This window comes from Notolepis coatsorum (genome assembly GCF_963971535.1).
Source record: "Notolepis coatsorum genome assembly, chromosome: 19".
In the NCBI taxonomy this organism is placed as follows: domain Eukaryota; kingdom Metazoa; phylum Chordata; class Actinopteri; order Aulopiformes; family Paralepididae; genus Notolepis; species Notolepis coatsorum.
The window spans coordinates 86,304,604-86,325,048 of NC_140183.1; the positions used below are offsets into that span (position 1 = coordinate 86,304,604).

Here is a 20,445-nt window from a genome sequence, read left to right on the forward strand (position 1 = left end):
GTGGAGGGGCTGAGTAGTACTTTCAGTCTCAGGTGTCAGACGTGCCGACATAACAGCTACGAAATCCATTTAGAGACAATGGATCCAGTAGGCTACTTTGTTGGCGGTAGGGCTGCAATGATTAGTCGACATAATCGACGATGTCGATTATAAAAAATCGTCGACGAGGAATTCTTGCGTCGATTAGCCATTAATTTTTTTTTTTTTTTTTGCACTACCTATCTTTGTGAAAGTGGCTTCTCAGCTCTGGTCCAGCCAGCTGAAGACTTCTTAGCTTAACATAACAGACCGACAGTAAGTTTGGGGGAACTAATGGGATAACTGGGGATGTTGTTTGGTCCTGACAAGAGTCTCAAAGCAACTCTGAGGTCATGCTCAATGTCCAATCTGTTCCTCTGCTCTGTCTTCAGATGGACCAGAGCTGAGAAGCCACTTTCACAAAGATAGGTAGTGCAAAAAAAAAAAAAAAAAAAGTATTTATATAATTGTTTTTAGATTAGTCGACTAATCGAAAAAATAAGACAGATTAGTCGACTACCAAAATAGTCATTAGTTGCAGCCCTAGTTGGCGGTGTGAAAATATGCAGAGAAAGCTTAATATCTTTAGAAACGTGTATATCTCCGTAGCATAAAGACAGTGCGCATCAGGCGGAGAGGTGACCATACCTCAGCTTAGGGCTGGTTTTAAAAGTGACCATACCTCAGCGTAGGGCTGGTTTTAAGTTGTTCGGGATAGACTCTTGTGCACAAAAGCCTCATTATGATCATGTCTCTAAAACAACGACAGACAGAGCTGTGAGTGAATTACGCAAAGGGGAGCAAAGCCTTGCCATTCTCCCTTTCTGTGTGTGTGCGCTAGGGTTGCACGGTATACCGGTATTAGTATAGTACCGCAGTACTAGAGTGTAGGGCTGCAACGATTAGTCGACATAATCGACGACGTCGATTATAAAAAATCGTCGACGAGAAATTGTTGCGTCGATTAGTCATTAAAAAAAAAAAAAAAAAATTTTTTTTTTTTTGGTGCACTACCTATCTTTGTGAGAGTGGCTTCTCAGGGTTCCAGACAACATCATAACATGATGATCCCATAGCAAATTTTGGACATTGAAAACATTGTTCCCCTGCAGGAGATGATGATCAGACTAGGCACACAATACATTACACACGCACTCCTCTCACTCACACACAGCGATCAGAGTAAGACACACACATACACACTCCTCTCACTCACACACAGCGATCAGAGTAAGACACACACATACACACTCCTCTCACTCACACACAGCGATCAGAGTAAGACACACACACATACTCCTCTCACTCACACACAGCGATCAGAGTAAGACACACACACATTCACACTCCTCTCTCTCACACAGCGATCAGAGTAAGACACACACACAAATTACACAGTACACACACTCCTCTCACTCACACAGCGATCAGAGTAAGACACACACACATACACACACACGGACTCCTCTCACACACAGCAGACAAAAGTTATTTAAAGTACACTTCCACTTTAATTTGTATTATTTAATTTATTTATCTTGTTATGAGTGATTGCTGTATTGTTCTTCAAATACATTTTCATTTAAAGTGGCTTAAAGATCCAAATTCAAATGTTTCATGAGTCATTATTTTAATTTGCTATGGGATCATCATGTTATGATGTTGTTGTTTGGTCCTGACAAGAGTCTCAAAGTCTGGGGTGATGGTAGACAAGCAACTCTGAGGTCATGCTCAATGTCCAATCTGTTCCTCTGCTCCGTCTTCAGCTGGACCAGAGCTGAGAAGCCACTTTCACAAAGATAGGTAATTAAAAAAAAAAAAAGAAAAAAAAAAAGAAAAAAAAAATTATTGTTGTTTACATTGGTTTTCGATTAGTCGACTAATCGAAAAAATAATCGGCAGATTAGTCGACTACCAAATTAGTCATTAGTTGCAGCCCTACTAGAGTGTTCGAAATGATACTATACTGCGTTTGGAAAAAACGATTACATTTTTTTTCATTTATGCATGCGAATGCCTTCCTATTAGAGCACAGCGCTGCTGTCAGTGGTGACGTTGCGCTAGTTTACCGGAAGCAACCTTCTGGAATGAAGAACAACAAACTAGTCACGAGAGCTAGCATAGCTCGTCCAACGAATGTTGGCATCAATGGCATGACTACAGTACTGATAGGAGCTACTGTAGCACGTAACGTTAGTTATCACAACCATCGGCAATCGCAGTGAGGATCTTTATTGATTAACGTTAGCTAGCTAGCTTTAACTAGAATTATAGTTCGCTAGCTATATAAGCTAACGTTAGCCGAGTTTATTCTATGCAAAATGTGCTAGCTAGCTAACGTTAATCAATAAAGATCCTCACTGCGATTAGTTAGTTTATCATAACCATCGGCAATCGCAGTGAGGATCTTTATTGATTAACGTTAGCTACCTAGCACATTTTGCATAGAATAAACTCAGCTAACGTTAGCTTAGCTAGCGAACTATAATTCTAGTTAAAGCTAGCTAGCTAACGTTAATCAATAAATATCCTCACTGCGATTGCCGATGGTTGTGATAACTAACGTTACGTGCTACAGTAGCTCCTATCAGTACTGTAGTCATGCCATTGATGCCAACATTCGTTGGATGAGCTATGCTAGCTCTCGTGACTAGTCTACAGTTCCTTATACGAGCATTAGAAAATGTCCACAATGCTATTCGCAAGAATAGAAAATAAATTGAAAAGCCTAATAATAAGCTATACATAGCCTAAACTGCCATGCTGAAAGCTAGTAAACACAGCATCCCCCGTTGCCTACTCACAACAGAAATTAATTGATGCACACGTGCATCTCATTTCTATGGCTTAAGTCACAAACGTGATTTATACAGAGACATTTGACAATTGACCATTAACACATTGAGTGCCACGGACGCTTTTTGTCGTTAGTTCATGCCGACCTTTGAGTGCCCCAGACGCGTGCATGCTTTCCGCAACGCAGTTGTGTTTCCGCGTTCCCGCTTTGCGCTCTGATTGGCCGAGCGCGCGCATGAGCCGCGGTAAGCCTCTCAGCCAGGCAGGAATACTAAACTCCGCTTAACGCAATTTATACAAATGGAAGTATTGATTTCGCCGTAACGAATCATTAAAAAAATATACAGTTAACTGGAATATGTTGTTTCTTTACACATGTTGGATTATGTAATTGGTTTGTCATGACAAACCAATAAAAAATCTCGAATTAACCGGTGGCTACAACAACACACAGTAACTACCGGTACATGCTCTGCAGCACTAACCCGAGGCTCGATTGATGAAATATGAATTCAAATCGCCAATAAAAAAATTAGACAAACGCTATATAGCGTCTGGGGTGCGTGTATGCTTTCCGCAACGCAGTTGTGTTTCCGCGTTCCCGTTTTGCGCTCTGATTGTTTACAATGAACGGTGGGGCTAATCGAAAGGACTGGACACGGACGCGTTAAACAGCAATCAATTAATTTAATACAACAGTCCGGTTCTCTGTTTGTTTGTGTCTGTAGATTGTTGGTGAACAACTAACTTTAGGTTAGTTTAAATTGTCCGTGTCCAGTCCTTTCGCTTAGCCCCACCATTCATTGTAAACAATCAGAGCGCAAAAACGGGAACGCGGAAACACAACTGCGTTGCGGAAAGCATACACGCACCCCAGGCGCTATATAGCGTTTGTCGTATTTCATCAATCGAGCCTCAGGTTAGTGCTGCAGAGTCTCTCTGAGCTCAATTGGGAAGATACCGCCCCCTATCGTCTCTCCCTGTGTAACTGCACCTTAGACTGATGCAGGGGGAGTGGTCAGTTTGCTCATTTAACTTTTCCGTCAAGCCAACTGAAGAGACCAAGTGATCGCCGGCCATCAGAACAGCGTGGATTATGTATTTACAGTACAAAAAGCGTGATCGATATTTGGAATGGCGATCAGGAATAGGAATAATCTTTTTGGATAACATCTGATCTCAGGTAAGGAATTTATTTTACCAGTCTTAGGATAATCAGACCTGTTTTCACAGAGATATACGCTTTTGCCCTATGCGTGTGTGTGCGTGGTGATCGCTGATGAGGAAATGAGAATATATTTTTCAGCCCGCCTCTATAGCATGCATAAGTACACATATACTATCGACAATCTAGCGTTTATTTGAAAACTATTCATAAATAGGCCGAAAAATGGCAACGTTTTTTGCGTATGCTAGAATATTCCAGTAAATGCCGTTTATCACGGAATCTATATATTTTCCTTGAAAACGAGGGCTTTTCAAAATGCTATAAAACGAAAATGAACCGATAAAAAAACAATCCGTTTCGACAATGTTGACTGCAAACAAGTCATTGATAAAGGACAGGCAGATTAGACACATAGCCATAATTTAAGAGAGAGATTATGAGTTCACAACGCTATCATTGAAGTGGGTGCTGGCATTTAACCCAATGTTCCAATGTTAATGGCTGGCACTCAAACTGTTAATGGTTCATACATACTGTATAAAGACAACGGAAATCAATTTAATTTTTGTTAAACAGCCTACAATATGACATTCTAGATTATGATAGGCTATAATCAGTCTCACTCATCAAGATGTTTTATAGGTTATGGTATCTCAAACTAATTAGGCCCTCTGCTATGACAAATGTATAATAATCTCGCGTTAACGCGAGACTAGTATCGCGCGATAATATAATTGACGCCATTCATCTATAAAAAAAAATAAAATAAAAAAAATATATATATATTTTTTCTATATTGGTTTTACCTTTATTTACCCAGGGTAGGTTCGCTGAGCACAGATGCTCTTTTTCAGGAACGCCCTGCTTCACATTCACAGTTCCATTCACACCTGGGAGCTGCCCAGTACAACCACAGTTGACATCATTGGCCACTGAGCAACTCCACTGGAGCAGTTGGGGGTTAAGTGCCTTGCTCAGGGGCACTTCAGCGGTTGGTGTTCCTGCCGGTCCCGGGGATCGAACCAGCAACCTTCCGGTCACAAACCTGCTTCTCTAACCTTTAGGCCACCGCTGCCCCACGGACTGAACTGAATTGAGTGACCTGACTGGTTTATGGGAGTTTAACACACATGCTGGACTGAAAATTAATTGTTTGTTTTATGAAATGTTTGCTTATGATTTGAATCCAATACATGGACATTTTGATTTTGAATTGAGCATGACATTTTGAATTTATGAAAAGGTAATTGATTGTTACATTTGAGCAAACTAACCTATGATTTAGCTTGCTCAGTAGTCTAGGCCTACTATTAATTAAATTATTTGTCTACCTTTATGTGGTACAGTCTTATGCCGGAGCTATAGGCCTAATTAACCAATTAAAAAGGTAATTTGACTTGCATTGGTAGGGTCTGGCCCTGTTTGGCACCCAACGGGAAAAATATTATAGGCACTATAAGTAGACACCGCTACATAAAACAAGCTGGTCTGCCTGAGTGACTGGTGGAAGAAGGAGAAATAGAGATTGGACTGATTGAGTCACATATGTCACATAGTTCAAGTTTGAAATGCTTCTTTCTGTTTTGCTCCTGAGAGTGTGCTAGATACTGTACTGTTCTGTACTGGTAATATTATTTATTTGTTAACTTCTGAATAAAACAATTTATTAAACACAAGTACATCTTACTGAACATTATTTTGATATTTCATTACCAATTATCATAGCAAAACAGCTTTTTCAAACAGTCTGTAATGCATTTTGGAAACAGGAGATGGGCTCATGGTGTAATGGGCAACCTGGCCTGAGAAACGTAAGGAGGAAAGAAAAAGTAAGGACTTACTTCTGGTCATTATTTGGGTAGAACACACATATTTTGAATGCCTTCGGCAGATTTTTTTTTTGAGCCATTTTAATCCAGGATTGCAGATAGATTAATCAAGATAAAAAAAAATGTATCTATGCCCACCTCTAATAATAATACAACCACACTTAGTGTTGCAGAGAGTCATTGAGCATCCTGATGGCCTGGGGATAGAAGCGGGGGTCACAAGTCATTAGACTAACAAAGGCAGGGCTGCTCTCAGCCTAGAAGGTGTCAGGTCAGGGGGGGGGGGTTACATTGCTTTCTGGGTAAAGTAGTCATTATGCATAGCAAGAGAAATGTTTCCGGTTTCTTTGTGGGCTTGTATCTCAGGAATAAATAGTGTTATCAGCATGATTCATAATACCTAAATATCTGCCTGATTTGTACAAGTGATGGCTTATTTTGAAGGTAAACATTTTTGAAAATACCCCTAAAGGGTCCAGAATCAGTGTGTGTGGGGGGGGGGGGGGGGGTCACAATCATAAAATAGCCCAGACCTCAGAGGGTTAAGAATTCAGGTTTTATGCGTTTCTTTAAATCTAGGATTCAGAGTGTTCCACCAGCAGCAGAGGAGAGGGATAACAGGTGAGCAGTGTTAATTTTGTCAACGAAAATTATGACGAAAGATCTTCGCCAACAAAGCTTTTTCCCGCTACGACGAGACGTGACGTCACGTTATTGAAGACCATGTGACGCTAACGTGACTAAAGAATTAATTGAATATCGTTGACCACAACTTGAGGACACAAAAAAACCATGACGAATTCTCTCTTAATTTATGTTGACTAAAACAAGATGAGACAAAATTATTATAACTTAGAATAATTCACGTTATTATTTCAGCATGTCCCATTTCCGGGTTAAGCTCTGCAGCGTTTATGGCTAAAAGCCAAGCTACATACGTGAGGCTAAAAAACGCGTCCCAGGTCTCTCGTGACTACAGCTTATACCAATAACCATGAACGGAATCTGCTACTCTCTCAACACTCCTGCGGCAGCCGAACAGTTCTACCAAAAGAACATAGCATTTAAGACACTACACAACAACCATCAAACGCACATAGCACACACATCCACACGCACACTCACTTTAAACAAACACACTGTAGCACCCACTCCCCACACTTTATAGCACACACTCACTTTAAACAAACACACTGTAGCACCCACTCCCCACACTTTATATTTATTGATAAAGGATTGCACTACAACTCGTACACCTTACTGTAAATTGTACCTAAATTGTACCTCATCCCATTTCTGCTTTGCACTATATAGTATTGTATATTAGTACACTGCATAGTATTGTATATTATATGGTAACTCAGTTACGTCTATTCTGCATCGAACATTGTACATATGTCTATACTGAAAACTGACCTCATTTTCTACTTCTAATTTACATGCTATACTATGTTATTTGATACTTATCTTGTCTAGCACAGTCTCTGGAGTGTAACAGTAAGAAGCATTTTGTATAAAAGTATTCTGTACTTCTGTATGACAACTATTAAAGAAACTTGAAACTTGAAAGACGACGGAGGCTGAGAGGATGGCAAGGCTAATCCCAGACACAGACTTGCTCTCTTTCATCGGTGTACACCCACTACTATCAACATTACACATGGATACAACAAGGATAGGACCACGTTCACTTAAAAAGGTAATGTTGGTATGGGCGGCTACGTGGCGTAGTGGGCAAGGCGCTTGCCACGAAATGCTGGAGACGCTGGGCTCGCCTGTTCGAGCCCAGCGCTCCACATTTGCTTTCAGTTTAGCTGGTCGTCCGTACTAATACACATTGGCCGTATTAGGGGGTGGGAAACTGATGGGTGGGGATCGGGCGTTGTGGACAGCGACTCCTACAGGTCGGTTGGTGCGCCTGCGCAGTAGAATCAGGAAGTGTCGGGGGCAGCGTGAGCCTCCCACGCGTTACTCCTCGCCACAGAAATCAAGCTGCGCAGGTGAAAAGATGAGACTGCTGTTACCTCAAGTACCGGAGGGGACCTTGTGCTATGTATGACTTAGTCCACATTGCAGCCGGCTTGTGGGAGGCAAGAAACAGCGTCCGTGACAGGGGAGGGTTGAATTGGATGATACGAAATTGGGATGGGAGAAAATATAGAAAAATGGGAGAAAAAGTGGACAAAAAAAAAAGTAATGTTGGTATGAAAAGAAACAAGACGAGTACTAACACTGAGATTGACCCTGCTATAAGTGTTATGAATCCCTTTAGCGCTTGAAGTGCACTAAAACATCGTAATGACTTTTTATTTTTCATATAATGTTGGGTACATGCTCAGTAGAGTTAGAACGCTCCCAGTCTTAGGGGCTGTGATATTTTGTTACCACACTTTATGCACATAGAAGTGCGGTGGCAGGTTCGCTAAGCTAATGTTATTAGCCGAATGCTCTGATGGGGGCCACCATTTTAAGTTTTAAGTTTAAAGTGACATCAGTAGGGCTGACCTTCGAAGCTTTTTTTTGCAATCGAAGCTTCGGGGCCGGGCTTCGATTTAAATTCGAAACTTCAAAAAAAATTTAAATATTAATTATAATATTTTTTTTATTATTATAATTTTTTATCTTATGTTGTTGGACTTGTACAGCACTTGGTAAACGTTGTTGTTTTTAAATGTGCTCTATAAATAAAGTGGATTGGATTAATTAATTAAGTAGCCCCTTTCGTGACTGTGACGCAGCCAACAAGGTTTCACTCGGCTGCAATGCCTGGGTGCAGTGGGGCTGCTCTCACAGCCAACGACATGACATTACATAATTATGTTGCAACCTTCGTCTATCAAGCAAACAATTATATTATATTTAATTTATCATTTACAATTTTTAATTATATCAGACAATGCACCCACAAAAGCAGATGATTACAATTAAATTAGCCAACTTGGTAACACATTAGTCATAGCAGCATAGGCATAGCCTTATTAATGTTTTGTGTGGCGTCGCAGTCGTGTACAACGATACTTAAGTTTTTTAGGTGATTTGACAAAGTTGTTGTAGAGTTGTGATATGCCATTTTCTTCGGGCATATCTGGCACTCTGCTTTTTGGGCATCGTCTTTGCATATTTTAAAGTGTAACCATACCATACGTCTGATGACTTCTTCGTCGACATGTCTGCTGCACATGTCCTTGTTGTTTTCAACACAGATAATCTCCACGCGCTTGTTGTAGAGAGGTGGAGTCGATTTTTTTTTTAAGCTTGTGCCATCGAACGAAGCTTCGAAGTATTTAAGACAGCCCTAGACGTCGGCGATCTACGGTACGACTCGAGGGACAAAAGGGAATGTGTGTGTGACGTGTGTGAAATCTTTACAGTAGGTCCCAGTGAGAATTGCAATCAGTGTGTACTGTTTACACTATCCTAATGTTGCTTTGTTGGTTAAAAAAAAATAAGCAATTTAAATCAGAATATGTTCCATTCCATGTCTGACTATTTCTGAATCTATTGACCATTTCAAGGACTGTTTGGTTACTATTGGGCTTCTAGCCTTCTACTGAACTTATTGTGAATCAGCTGGGTTTTGGCTAGACTATACTTAATAAATATAATTGCATTATTTACAATATAAAAATATATAATGCCTTTTTTTCATTAGCGAAAACTAGACAAAAATCAGTTTTCTGCGACTAAATCTAGACAAAAACAAAAAAAGACTAAATCGAGACCAACACTGACTAAGACTAAATTGCTCAGACGTTTAGTTGACTAAAACTGACTAAACGAAAAATAAATGCAGATGACTAAATATGATGAAAACTAAAAAGGAGCACTTGACGCATGACTAAGGCCATGTTTAGACGGAGAGAGTCTGAACAGAAACCGCAAGACGACTTGCGGTCTCACTTTTAATGTTGCGTTTAGACTAGTGTTTTGGGATGGAATTCTGCGTGCAGACGAGGCTGTAAAGCAGGGCTATTCAACTAAATTGTTCAGGGGGCCACATTGTCAGAAACCCAAGGGGCCAGGGGCCGGACTGCCACGGCGCCTCCCCGTGCTATGAATATATGTACACTTGACACAACACGCAACCACATTTTCACAACTTTTATTTAACTACATTGCAAAAGTAGTATACTTTAAAAAAAAAAGTGCTTCATTTATGTGCCACATCTGCAACATCTCCTGCAGAAAGTGCTTCATTTATGACTGTGCAACAACTGCAACATCTCCTCTTCAACATTTCAATATAAAAATAAAATAAAAAACAAACAAGTGCATGATGTGCATCTGAACATTCTAACATCAACACTTGAACAAAAAAATACATTTATAGTGCAGCTGAGCTTATGAAAAAGTGCTTCATGTCTGTGCAACAACAGCAAATCACAGCACCTTATTAGCACTTATTTAGGGATGGGAATCGAAAACCGGTTCCGGTTGGGAACCGGTTCCTAATTGGCCGATGCCTGGAACCGTGTGGCTCCCGTGACTTTCGATTCCCTTATCGCTGCCAGGTTTTTCCTAGTTGCGTAATAATGTTAGCGTTAGCATGTAGCCATGGCAGACTCTATTTGATTCATTAAGGGCTCGAAATTGCCTGGGTTTTGGTAATATGCTCCCGAAATGCTCCCGCTGTTTGGCTACTTCTATGTGCAGTGAAAACTACTTGAATGCTTTAGAACATAGTCATTGATTTAGTTTAGGGTGAGCTAAAATTAGCCGCGGAGCTATCGCTAGCTAACGTGAGCTAACGCTATTTAATCAAGCTCACAAAGAGAGATAAACAGCTGACAGCGGATAGTACAGGTACAAATACAATAAAACAGCGGGTGGGGACTGTTGTGTAAACCTTGTACTCTTTAGTTCACATATAATAAGAGCCGGATTGTTTGTTTACTAAGTCTCTACTCTGAGTCCGTCAGACAGGAAGTACCATGGTGCAACATACAAATGTGTTCCGTGTAGCAACACAAGCCAATACCTTACAGGACAGGGGCCCGGGGAGGGAGCTCTGTGTGTGTGTGTGTGTGTGTGTGTGTGTGTGTGTGTGTGTGTGTGTGTGTGTGTGTGTGTGTGTGTGTGTGTGTGTGTGAGACAGAAGTCAGAGGAATAACGACTGTTATTCAATAGATTAAATTAGTTTAAGAATAAAAAAATAAATACATTTTAAGAGAATCTCAAATACATTATTTTATTTAAGTGTAGGCTATAGTTAATGTTTAATTTTTTACAGTTTTAGTATTTTTCTGACATGGTAAATGTCTGCTTTTTTATATAGCGCTTTTATCCAAAGCGCTTTACAATTTGTTCCTTACATTTTACCCAATCACTCACACATTCACACAACGACGGCGCAGGTAACCATGCAAGGTGCCAACCTGCTCATCGGGAGCAGTTAGGGGTTAAGTGTCTTGCTCAAGGACACATCGACACGCTGCCCGGGAGGAGCGGGAATCGAACCGGGAACCTCCGGATTGCCAGACGACTGCTCTACCTCCCGAGCCACTGTCGCCCCTGACATGGGGGCTCAACAATAAATGACAATCAGAAATGTCAAGTTGCATGTTGTTATTCTAACCAGCTTAGTTCTGTTGCATTTCCAATTTATTTATTTAAATTATAAATTGATCAGGTATCGATAAGAGAATCGATAAAGAATCGAATCGATAAGCAGAATCGATAATGGAATCGTATCGATAAAATCCTATCAATTCCCATCCCTACACTTATTGTCCACTCTTAACTCTCAAACATCAGGGGGGTGGGGGGCAGACAGGCCTAGCCTACATACACACATCTAATGAGAGCGATTGCACTTCTTTGACTGGGCAATGGCAGAGAAAGAGGGTTCATAGGAAGTGAGGGCTACCCGCAAACAGTGATGCAAATGCTCATTTGTCAAGGAGGAACGTTGCTTGTTTTAATGGCATTCATGTGAGAGAAACTGGATTCACAGGTGTATGTTGAGCCAAACATTGTTAGCACAGATATTGCCAGCGTTTTTATTTTGGGGAATGTCTTGACATGAATACACTTTATCCAAAATGTTGTGGTGGATTCATTCTCAAGTGCCTGCTTCAGAGCAGATGATGCTTGCATGTCAATTATTTCAAGTTGCAGGAGACCTTCATCAATGTGAAGTGATGCAAGGAACTCTTGTCCTTTTGTGGAAATAGCAGCTACATTGGCAAATGGGTTGCTCACAAAATGCATCAATTCTCTGGACATGTCAAATTCATCAAATCGACTTGCAAAGTTTTCCCTCAATTTATCAATGAAATCTGTCATTAATTGAGTGACTTTTGGCTCAATTGTGCGTGTTAACGTTGACATGAAAAAAAAAGTAAAAAAAAAAAGAAATAAAAATATTAAAAAAAATATATTTTTTTTAATTTTTTTTTTATTATCATGTAATCTTTGGCGGGCCGGTCAGAATCATCCCGCGGGCCGCCAGTTGAATAGCCCTGCTGTAAAGACTCGAGACGACGGAGCCCCGCTGTCACACGATTGGCGCAGATCTCACATGACCAGAAATGTCAGTGGCCAATCAGATCGCGCAAACCGAACGCGGAAGTGCAACTCCGTTAGGGCAGTAGCCTGCACAAATGAGGACTCCGTTAGGGAAAATATTCACGCAACCCATACGCTACACTGCCTCAGGTCGTTGAGACAACCAGACAGACGTGCTGTGAAGACCCGCCCTACTCTGCCTCTGATTCGCAGACTGTGGGTGGGGGAATGTGATTGGACCAAAGCAGAGTCACTCACAGACAGTGACTCCAGTCACTAATAGAGCTGCCGCGATAACCGCATTACCGCGGTATCGCTGTTGCATCACGCTCACCGCAGAGTTAGGCTGAATACCGCGTCACCGCTGTTTTTTATCATAATAATAAAGTTGGCTTGCGGCTTGCGGCTCTGCAGATATACCCTACTCGGTTCCAAGCGACCCTATTGGTCCAGCCTGGCTCTGCGGCTCTGCAGATACCCCCTACTCGACGCATCACACTTTGTAGCCTCTGAACGAAAACAGAACGCCGCCATCTTTACTGCCTCGCTAAGGATGCATTTCATTCAGGATTTGTTTGCGACAGAACCAAGTGCAATAAACAAAAAATAATGGATTCACTGTGTATTCTGCCTTATTTATTGATGAAACAAAACCGACATCAACCCAATTTACCACCGAGCGGAGAGTTTAGTGTCACAACAAGATCGCTGATGTGTTAAGTTTGTTGTTGTTATCCGATATACACGAGAGGTAACGTTAAACCCGGGTTTGCTTGGTAGAATACACAATGAGAGGTAACGTTAGCTTTGGCAGAATAGACGCAACGAGAGTCTGGTTAATGTTGTTATTGATTGATTGATTGAAACTGTGTTAAACTCTGGCTTGCTGCAAGCCCTCGGACATCTATGCCCACGGAGCTTTCAGTGTACACAAGCGAGCGGCGGCGGCCCCGCCTGCATCCCCATTCCCCAAACGGAGTAGTACCTGGCTGCAGTGGAAAAGGAACGAAGTACCAGGTGCCTAAAGCGGGTCGAGTCGAGTAGGTAATATGCAGTGGAAAAGCGCCATTAGACTAGAGGCAGGCTATAAGAGTAGACTACTAAAAAAAAAAAAAAATGCATTCAAACTTTTTTTTTTTTGTGCGCACTGTGCGGTAATTACCGCGGCGGTAGGAAATATTTCGCAAATTCGTGCGGTAAGGAAAATATCAATACCGCGGCAGCTCTAGTCACTAATAGTTGCGATAGCCACGGGACTAATTCTTGTGTATTTAAAAGTACTGCCAATTAGAGTTGTTCCGATACCGATACCAGTATCGGAAATGCCGCCGACACTGCCTAAAATGCTGGTATCGGTATCGGCGAGTACCCTCTAATGTTGCGCTCCGATACCATATGACGTAATTTATCAACAACACTGCGGACGGTGGGCTCTGTAGATATACCCTACTCGCTGAGTGAGCATTATAAAACAAACGTGTGCTTAATCGACCGTGAATTAAAGTGTCAATTAAAGTTATTATTATTATAATTGCCATTTGTCATTTTAACAGCAGAGCAGATACTTTCTTAAAATGCCATCGTCCCGACAGAGCGCTGTTGACAGGGAGCTCTGATGAGTTCGCTTGGTGGCTGGTGTTATTAGCATTGAACAGCTAACCGAAAGCTAGCTTTGACGTTACCTTGGCTAAAGTTGGGGCTATTCATAATCCAGCAATAATGGCTGCAGACCTGCAAGCAAAGTACAGCAAGTTGGCAAAGGAGTATTCCAAGTTAAATCACAATGTCACCAGTAACGTTACAGTCTTCTATGGTCTTTCCATATACCGGTAGCTCATGCTAGCTAACCTAGCTCACGGTAACGTCGTCATTGCACAATTGCACGTCGCGTACACAATTAATGACATGTTGCGGACAGCCATATCGGCGACAATGTTTAGCTTTTAGTGCCAAATGATAAGAGTCTGAGGCAAAGTCTCAAAAGAGAATGTTGAATATTTATTGTGCAAAAATCACAACAGTTCCTCTGCTACTTCGACGGAGCCTTGTAGACTGAGTAGGGTATATCTGCAGAGCCACTGGGTAGCGAGTGCAAAGCGAGTGGATCATTGGAGTAGGGTATATCTGCAGTGCTGCAGCCCCATACTCATTGATTAATGATACTAATACAAATCTATACAATCACCTGTTGAATAAATACCATTACTTTCTAGTTATTACTAAAAAACAGTATATATAAAACAGTATCTGTTAAAAAAATATATATATATATATAATTTATATAATTTTTTTTTTTTTTTTTTTTTTTTTTTTTTTTTTTTTTTTTTTTTTTTTTTTTAAATGTATGCACTGGTATCGGATAAGTATCGGTATCGGCCGATACCCAAAGCTTAGGTATCGGAATCGGATCGGAAAGGAAAAAATGGTATCGGAACATCTCTACTGCCAATGTAGCCTTCAGGTGATCGCCATGGATAGAATCAGACATGCTTTGTTTACGCTTCTAGGCTACTGGCGCATGCCTGTGATGTAAGCAGTACGCGACGAGAGCCTTGAGAACCCTTTCGTCATAGTTTTATGCTGTTTGACGAGATGAACCATGTGAGACAGAGAGAGGAATCAGGTGAGACAGAGAGGGGAACCAGGTGAGACGGAGAGATGAAGCTGGTGGGAGTCTACCAGCAGAGTGCTGAGAGTAGGCCTGCTGTAGGGCTGCACGATTAATCGGAAAAATACCTATGCAATCTCATTTCTAAATGACGATTTTTTTTAAAATAAAAAAATATATATTTTAACTTTTTACTTAACTTTTTTTAAATGATGACGATTCTGACTTTAGTTATTTTGTATGTTACAGGAGACTTAAGTTTAAGTCAAGCACTTTCATATATATCAATCATATATGAATATATGATATGATGTTGATATATATAATATATATCAACAATCCGATTTGAAATCAGTTTCAAAATGGCAGAGCTCTTACAACATTAAAAAACCTACTGTACATACAGTAGATTTCATTCTCCGTTCCTTATGCACGCCTGGTGATACTAAATCCAAATTGAACTCGCCCATTTGAAAGATAAGATTTGGCACAATCCATAAATGTGCGAATTGGCTATAATAAGGTAATTTATAAGCCTGCTATTCTATAATAATATTTCAAATAGCATTGGTCTGGGTGGGAGAATTCAGTACTGTATCTAGAAAACCTTCTGTTAATTCATCTTCCCTTTATTCATTTCCTTAGATCTTTTGTACACGTGATCTCAAGAAGGTACTGAACGAGCTCAGTGGCAGTTTTTCATGTCTGGTAATTTTTGTTATTTTTTTTTTTGTTATTCACTGTCAAAGATGCAATGAAAAATCATAATTCATATTCTCCTTTGTTTCATCACAATTTAAGCAAGCCTAGTAATAGACACAATGCTTCTGACACTTGGAGTACATTCACTGAGGTCCATAGATGTCCCTAGATACCAAGAACACGCAAATGGACCTTGTAGAAGTGGAGCAATATTCCATTTACTTAGGCGGATTTTCAGAAAATAGGGCTCCGGGCTTAAGAGGTTAAGTGTAAGTCAAGCACTTTGATATATGTTATGTTGTCTGTTTAAGAAAGAGTGCAATAAATGATTTTATTGAAAAAAATAAGAATCGTGTGAGAGAATCGTGATCTGGAGAGAAAAATCGTGATTCACTTTTAGCAAGAATCGTGCAGCCCTAGCCTGCAGTGTAATACAGACTGTGTAATACTCTGCCCATAATAAAATGGACTGAACCTGGACAAACACTGTATGAATGTGGCTTGGCTTTATTATACTACCACCAGTAAAAACAAAACATTTGTAGTGGTTTCTCATTTATCTGAGCTCACACGTGGAGACGACGGAGAGGCAGTGGTGGCCTCCGTTGGTTGACCTAGAGCCATATGGAATCCGCGATCACGGAATCGCGGACGGAATCACGGAATTGAGCAATAAAAATGGAATCAACTATAAAAAAAAATTATGTTGTGGGACTTGTACAGCACTTTGTTCAACTTTGTCAGTGCTGTAAAGTTTAAACCTTTTTAAATCTTAGACAAACAAAACACTTTGCTTTCATGAAATATTGTAAGCAGTCATTTGAGGCTTTATAAAAGCAGCACAATGAACACAAATCTGTCAGTGCCGAGTCCGACCTCATCTTAAATAACAAACAACATTGCTGTTTTATAATCGAATTTTATTTTCATATTCGAATCCCATGCCCATCGAACGAAGCTTCGAAGTATTTAAGACAGCCCTATTAAATGGACTGTTATATCTTATTAAATTGTGGACATTTATTCATTCCCACTTATTAGACACTATTTCTGATGGTAAAATGAGCGTACAAAGCAAAATACAGAATTATGAAATATTAAAACGGAAAAAACGGAATTTGGAGAAAAAAAATTATGGAATTTGGAAAAAAATTAAACGGATTTCATATGGCTCTAGGTTGACCACCACCACAGCTAGCTTACAACCCTGTCCTCTGCTGGTCAGCCACCACCACAGCTAGCCTACAACCCTGTCCTCTGCAGGTCAGCCACCACCACAGCTAGCCTACAACCCTGTCCTCTGCAGGTCAGCCACCACCACAGCTAGCCTACAACCCTGTCCTCTGCTGGTCAGCCACCACCACAGCTAGCCTACAACCCTGTCCTCTGCAGGTCAGCCACCAACACAGCTAGCTTACAACCCTGTCCTCTGCTGGTCAGCCACCAACACAGCTAGCCTACAACCCTGTCCTCTGCAGGTCAGCCACCACTACAGCTAGCCTACAACCCTGTCCTCTGCAGGTCAGCCACCACCACAGCTAGCTTACAACCCTGTCCTCTGCAGGTCAGCCACCACTACAGCTAGCCTACAACCCTGTCCTCTGCAGGTCAGCCACCACCACAGCTAGCTTACAACCCTGTCCTCTGCTGGTCAGCCACCAACACAGCTAGCCTACAACCCTGTCCTCTGCTGGTCAGCCACCAACACAGCTAGCCTACAACCCTGTCCTCTGCAGGTCAGCCACCAACACAGCTAGCCTACAACCCTGTCCTCTGCAGGTCAGCCACCAACACAGCTAGCCTACAACCCTGTCCTCTGCAGGTCAGCCACCAACACAGCTAGCCTACAACCCTGTCCTCTGCAGGTCAGCCACCAACACAGCTAGCCTACAACCCTGTCCTCTGCAGGTCAGCCACCACCACAGCTAGCCTACAACCCTGTCCTCTGCAGGTCAGCCACCAACACAGCTAGCCTACAACCCTGTCCTCTGCAGGTCAGCCACCAACACAGCTAGCCTACAACCCTGTCCTCTGCAGGTCAGCCACCACCACAGCTAGCCTACAACCCTGTCCTCTGCAGGTCAGCCACCACCACAGCTAGCCTACAACCCTGTCCTCTGCAGGTCAGCCACCACCACAGCTAGCTTACAACCCTGTCCTCTGCAGGTCAGCCACCACCACAGCTAGCCTACAACCAAACACATTGCTGCTAGGGCTGGGCGATATGACGATATTATATAAATATCGGGTACAGTTAATTAACTTTTTAAACGTATCGTGGATATCGTGATGTTTTGCCCAAGAGGATTGTGTCGCGTCAATCTGGTCCACACGTTCAAACTTTTGAACAACGCCGCCCCCACACACACACTACTGCATCAAAGTTACTACTTATGATTAACAAAGGCATTCGTTATATAGTTACACGTTCAATAAAATCAGCGTATTTACCCGAACATAGCAACGTCCGAGGACAACCTAGATAGATAGCAAGTAGGGATGCCCCGATCGATCGGCCACCGATCGTTATCGGCCGATAATCAGTATAAATATGCGATCGGTGAATTCCAATAATGAGTCGTATTCGCCGATCAAAAAACATGATCCAATTCTTAGCGGAGATCTCACTCGCGGTCTGTCTCAGACACACTGATCTGCAAACTGCCGCACCTCCTCCTCCCTTGCCCCTCCCGCACCCGTGTAAACACAGAGGAGGGTCCTCTGCTCTAGTCTATAGTGCATTCGACCGTGAGCTAACGTTAGCTACCTAGCTATCGTTACTGTTTAAACAAAATTACCCAGTCAACTATTCACTTTTAGTAGGCATTGTCTAACGGTATCTAGCCAGCTAGCTACTGATAGCTCCTGATATCAACAAATGCTCCAGCAAGTCTAGTAGTGCATGTTGATACCTCTGTTAGCTCACGTTAGCTCACGTTAGTTCACTGTTCAAAACGAAATGTCCCATTGAACTAAATAGTTCACTGAGGCGTTGTCTTAACGTTATCTAACCGGCTAGCAGTAGCTACAGATAGCTCCTGAATCCTGATATCAATGTCTTATAACATTGATTCGATGCGTATTCGAGCCCCGGCTTGCATCGCAGTCACAAACGGGGCTAGCTGAGGGAGTAGGGTATATCTGCAGAGCCGCAGCCGCAGATATACCCTGCTGTGCTGAGGGCATGCTGAATGTGATTTAACCAAAGCAGAGTATACACACCAGGGTTTCCGTTAGAAAACAGGCAAGAAACAGCGTTCGTGACAGGGGAGGGTTGAATTGGATGATACGAAATTGGGATGGGAGAAAATATAGAAAAAGTGGATCAAAAAGAAAAGAAAAAAATTGTTGCCGGCCTCAGTGTCCGGTAGATTTCAATCTACCGGTCAAATGAGAGAAATTCCGGTCAGAGTTTATTGAGCTTAAAAACAATTGATAGGCAAAAGAATGACAACAAAACAAAAGAATGACATCATCAAGGCATGTAGATTTATAATATTTTTACTTAAAACTAGGCTACTTTTGCGTATAGTCATTATATTCCAAATAAAATAAGTCCCGAGACTCCGTGCTGCTGCCGACTTCAAATCAAATGGGTGTCTGTGGCAGCGTTTCCGTTAGAACATATTCGTGCCGGTCTGGGTGTCCTGCAAGATTTCTATCACCGGACATATTCGAGATATTCCGGTCAGAGTTTTAAACAGCAGTCTATTATAATCACATTTTTATGAGCTAACGAATTCCGTTATAATTGGACATGTGTATTAATTACATCAAGCGAAGAATGAGAAATTGATTTGCAGAATCAAATTACTATCTCTCGCCTCTCAAGTTAGTGCGATACGCTACCAGCATCAAGCTCCCGCCCCGCAGGCTCCCGCTGCAGCAGCTCTGTCACACGCACCCCCAAATGAATCTCGAGTCGACATCGCTTCACCTCGTTGTATCAGACACGTCACACATATCATAATGTTCAACTTCACGTATACAGTCATTAATATATTCCAAATAAAATAAGTCCCTCGATACTCCGCACAGCAGCGCCCCCCACCCAACATTGGCTGAAAATGGCTGAATTGGAGTACTGCTGGAATACTGCATTGTGCTGATAGTGCTCTGGCTCTGCAGCTTCACAAAAGTTTGCACACCCAGCACTAAGCTCTCGCTGACGACGTCGTTGTCATTATTAGAAGCAACGAGGAAACAAATGTAATGATCGTTTCGTTCATCGCATAGGCTATTTAATTTTAGCCTATTTTAATACAATTCAAATAATCAAATTGTGCTTAGACTCAGGGAATTATTTTCACCGGACATTAAGACCGGAGAGAGTAAATATGTCGGACTTCAACAGATTTTGCCGGTCAAATACCGGTAATTACCGGCTAACGGAAACGCTGGTCTGTGGGCAGTCTGTTATAGTCACATTTTTATGAGCTAACGAATTCCGTTATATTGGACATTTGTATTAATTATATCAAGCGAAGAACTGAGAAATTTGGCAGAGAAAGACTGCAACATTATCGTGGGTTTGCGTGACGACTCTCTCTCTCTCCACCTCCCAATGACTTATTTGCGAGAGTATGTCGATGCAGAGCAGCAGATTCAGCTGTTTTCTGGCTCTTTTCTGGCTCTATCTGGGGACCGCTCAGCAGCGCTCCCCACCCAACAGCTGAATTGCCAATGGCTGAATTGGAGTACTGCACTGTGCCGCTGCTGCTCCGGCTCTGCAGCTGCACATGCACTCGCAAACCCAGCACTAAGCTCTCGCTGACAACGTCGTTGTCATTATTAGAAGCAACGATGAAACAAATGTA

General features: G+C 41.8%; 1 protein-coding gene across 1 annotated transcript in view; it reads right to left on the reverse strand.

Moving 5' to 3' along the window:
- rprd2b (regulation of nuclear pre-mRNA domain containing 2b) overlaps positions 1-20,445 on the reverse strand; it is a 156,581-nt gene that overhangs the window by 75,246 nt on the left and 60,890 nt on the right. The gene's annotated exons all lie outside the window — the stretch shown is intronic.